Below are 4,698 nucleotides of genomic sequence, written 5' to 3' on the forward strand. Positions count from 1 at the left end.
ATTGGCAGTTACTTTGAGTGAACATACTGTGCCCGAGGTCGGTTCTCCTGGGTCCAAAGAGGTAGGATCAACAGGAGTGTGTTTAGACTTCGAAGAAGTTCGTCGGCTTCACTTTGTGGTGAGTTTGGGCGCAGTTCCCCTGTATTCTGCGTCCTCCTCCCTTTATTGAACTTTCCTTGTGCATGCCTATGATAGGCTTATGTCTGAGTTGCTCCGTCAAAAGGCCAGGCTCCAGAAAATTCTGGATGAGGCCGAGTCCCTTAGGCTCCTTAGCAAGGAGAAGGAGGTTGAGTTGCAGCATTGGCGATATGAGGTGTACTAGAGCTTGAATTATGAGAGCTATTTGACGGAGCAGGTAACTTTCTGCGACTCGTGTTTTGCTCCCTTTAGACCTTTGAGGTTAACCCCCTTTTTGATATATTAGCTGCAAAAAAGGATGGAGGCCTTGGAGTACCTTAAGGGCGATGTTGACCGCGCTAGAACTGCCTTTGGTGAGCTGAGGGCTTAGGCACAAGCTAAAGCTTTAAAGGAGGCAAGCGCCTCGGCCAAGGTCCCTGCCTTCAAAGCCCAACTTCGCTTGGCTCGTGATAATGCCGAAGTCCAAGCGGATATGATAGGGAAACTTGAGTCTGACCTTTTGAAGATCAGGGCTAAAATAATTGATGTCTGGGCTGAAGTGGCGCTAAGCCAAACCAAGGCTGATCAGGAGATGGCAATTTCTATGAAAGATGTTGCAGACGCTCAAGTCGAGTTGAGACGAGCCCTAGACCGGGAGAAGAGGATCGAGGAATATGTTCGTTGCAGATCCCGAAGAGAAATACTCGAGGATATTGGTGCGAGGGGCTTCGTTCTCTTAGAGGAATTGGCTCGAGCAAGGGCGGACGAGCGTGATGAGCAATCCTTTCTTGATGACGAGGCAAAGAGCGAACCCAACAAGCTGTAGTCCTTTGGGGCGAAGCTTAGATTTTGCCATTTTGTCGCTTTGTTTTTGATATACGTAGAGCATGTCTGTAGATGGAGAGTGCACCTTCTTTGTATATGTAATATAAGATGAAACTTGAAGCTTTATTTCTTCTGCATCTCTTTTCTGTTATTGCTTTTGACCAGGCAGGCTGGTTTCGGTGCTTGGCGGGATCCTCGTAGGTCCGGAGCTAATCGGACAGGCCTGGAGGCTCTTAAGTGCGATCCTTGACATGAGCAGGCGCTGGGACCTCCGTTCTATGCCCGGTTGTTTAGGCTTAGTCTCCGAGTCGGGCTTCGACTCGAGCCTTCTTGTACTTAAATCATTTATGCCCATGCGGGAAGGTAGTAATTGCTCCCATTTCTTGCCCTTGGGCATTTGCCATTCAGACTATTTTGGGTCTAGTCTCCGAGTTGCATTGTGATTCGAGCTTTAATTGACCCTTAAGTTCTCTTCCGCCTACGTGGGCGGATGGCGATGGCTTTTTGTGCTATTTTTTGGTCGTCGAGACTTTTCCATATGTGGCCTGGAGGCTCACTTGGCTGGTTGACAGTGGCATTTATTCCGTGCCCTTAGGCATTTTGTAGTTTAGCCATTTTGGGTCCAGTCTCCGAGTCGCGTTGCGATTTGAGCTTAAATTGACTCTTAAGTTCTCTTCCGCTTGCATGGGCGGATGGCGATGGCCTTTTGTGCCTTTTTTGGTCGTTGAGACCTTTCCATATGTGGCTCGGAGGCTCACTCGGCAGGTTGACAGTGGCATTTATGTCGTGCCTTAGGCATTTTGTAATTTTAGCCATTTCGTGTCCAGTCTCCGAGTTACGTTGCGATTCGAGCTTTAATTGACCCTTAAGTTCTCTTCCGCCTGCATGGGCAGATGGAGATGGCCTTTTGTGTCATTTTTTGGTCGTCGAGACCTTTCCATATGTGGCCCGGAGGCTCACTCGGCAGGTTGATAGTGGCATTTATGACGTTCCGTTAGGCATTTTGTAATTTTATCCATTTCGGGTCCAGTCTCTGAGTCACGTTGCGATTCGAGCTTTAATTGACCCTTAAGTTCTCTTCTGCCTGCATGGGCGGATGGCGATGGACTTTTGTGCCATTTTTTGGTCGTCGAGACCTTTCCATATGTGTCCCGGAGACTCACTCGGCAGGTTGACAGTGGCATTTATGCCATGCCCTTAGGCATTTTGTAATTTTAGCCATTTCGGGTCCAGTCTCCTAGTCGCGTTGCGATTTGAGCTTTAATTGACCCTTAAGTTCTCTTCCTCCTACATGGGCGGATGGCGATGGCCTTTCCATATGTGGCCCGGAGGCTTGCACAGTTAACTGTTTATCTGGTAGGCTTTGTTTTCCGGTTAGTAATGTCTTTTGAAAGATTTTTGCCTGACTTGTTATCGGTTCCGGAAAACCTCAATTTCAAGTCGTTATCGGCGATATTTGAGCACCTCGGAAGGTTCATAGCTAATAGGCTGAGTAGGTCAAAGCCTTTGTGATTTGGAGCTGACATGGTCGAAGCTCGTTTTTGCCTGTTGAGGAAGCCTATTTTAACCGATTCTTTCTGAAGTATATTCGAAGTAGTGGCCTGCAATTTTTGTTTAGCGACGGTCGGGCATCCCCGAGTCGCATTAGTATGGTTGTATCAGCCTCTTTGATCGTAGTCATATGTGTTTGGCCGGAGCCATTTTTGATCCCGAGTGACAGTTCAGGCGTCTACACCGAGGGTATGCCCTTTCGGGATTCTTACAAATGCTGAGTATAGCCTGAACTTCGGGATTTTCATGCCTATTGAGGTCTTACAGTTCGTCATGCCTATTAAGGTCTTATAGTTTTTGTAATGTAGAATAGATCTGGTTACGTCAAGTCTGCCCACTAGGGGTCTTACAGTTTCGGGTTTCCCAGCGCATGGCGATTGGCAACGAATGACAGTCTCCGAGTCATCGAATTTGTTTAAGCGTGAAGACCGCTTTTTGTGAGCTCGGAGTTGCCTTGTAGGGGCTTTGTGAGCCCGGAGTTCCGACCCTGGGGTCGTGCGGGTCCTGAATTGCTGATGCTAAGTCTCCGAGTATCTCGGGATGCGTTTGGTGGAGAGGCCCCTATCGGGGATTACTTAATATTTCCTCACTCGGAGAATAAGGTATTAAAAAGATATCCTTTTATTGCTTGGTGTCGACATACGTCGTCGTGAGCTTGGCCCGCACGGGCGCGGCTTCTCGGACCATTCGATGTGATATATAATTCCCGATTAGGGTTTAGTCTGTCGTTTCCCCGTCCTCCCGAGGGGACGATGTCCTTAGGAGCAGATCATCGCTTCATTGTTGGACTGTAGAAGAAGGCCTGCAACCTTATCGGATCCTCCTCTTGGGGTACCCATAGGCCTGACTGAGGTCTATGGGTATCCGGGTGGAGTTAGAACCTCCGAATATCCTGGCCAGCTGTCTGCATATAGTTTAACGAAAAAATAACAAGGGAGTAAAGCAATGCTTCCTCACCGCGGGATGTATAGGCGACATTTGAGATTTGGCATGTTCTTATTCTCTCGGGGCACGAGCCCTGGTTCAGCCCTCCACCGTGTCTTATCAGGCTTGGCCGAAGATGTGATTTGCTTACCCGTTGATCCTTCTGAGGGCGGGGGCATTGATATCGGCGATGCGTCATATGATGAGGAATTTCCTCTTGTCGCGTATTTCTCTTCGTCGACTTATTTTGGTTATTCACTTTGCGAGGGGTTCCACAGTTTTGGCAAAATGGAACCGATGTTGTCTCTGGGTGGTATGCCAGTGGTCTTCTGAATAAGAAGTCCGTGCTTTGAGCCTCCTCTGATGGTGCAGAGCTTGACGCTCTGGCCCGAGCTTATGCGGGTCGTATTAAGAGAATAGTCTTTGTGGAGATTAATCATTATGGATTTTGCTAGGGTTTCGGGATGCGGGAGTGATTTGATCCGTTAGCTCGGACTGCCCTATTGACTCTGTTCCGACATTATTGTTGTACGTGATTGGACCACCTGAATTCATGAACACATGTTTTATTTGTAATAGATCAAATGAGGGAGAGGGTTACCAATGCGTCAGCGTGATGCCGAGGCGAAGTCTCAATGTCTTTTTCCCTGGAGTCTTCGGATGCCTCTATAGCTGAACGATAGCCAACTGCTGTGCCTGCATCATTTCAAAAATATCGTGAAGGCTAACTTCCTGTGTTTCACGAGCCGGGGTTTGTCGGGCTTCTTATTGGTCGATATGCTGAACGCTCCTGTCTGTGTGAGAAGTTTCGTCTACTTGCTGTGCGTCATGTGAATCCGTGTCCACGGGAATTGGCCCAGATGCGTTTTTGGGGTTCTGCTGCGTCGTGCTAGCCATTGGAACAGCCTCGGCGTTTTCGCTGTGATTTTCGGGGTGGTCGCTCTCGACTTTACTTATCGAGTCAGACATTTTGACCTGAAATCAAGAGATCTTGGACAAGAAAAAGTGTGAAAGATAATGTGCGTTTTTGTAATGAAACTAGCAAGAAAATAATCACTATTATTTTTGTCCCCACGGTGAGCGCCAAACTGTTTACCATGAAAATGGTAACAACAATTAAATTTGTAAATGGGATTCTAAAAATATGTGATCTATTACCGAGCTAGTTGTTAGAGTAGTTGATGCTAGTAATATGGAATCTAATGATGAAAAGATAGCTAAAACGAGATAGTAATTGAACCGTAGGGCCTGCTGCCCGGGTATAAGTCTGATCGATGAAGG

Source organism: Nicotiana sylvestris, chromosome 3 (assembly GCF_000393655.2).
Source record: "Nicotiana sylvestris chromosome 3, ASM39365v2, whole genome shotgun sequence".
NCBI lineage: Eukaryota > Viridiplantae > Streptophyta > Magnoliopsida > Solanales > Solanaceae > Nicotiana > Nicotiana sylvestris.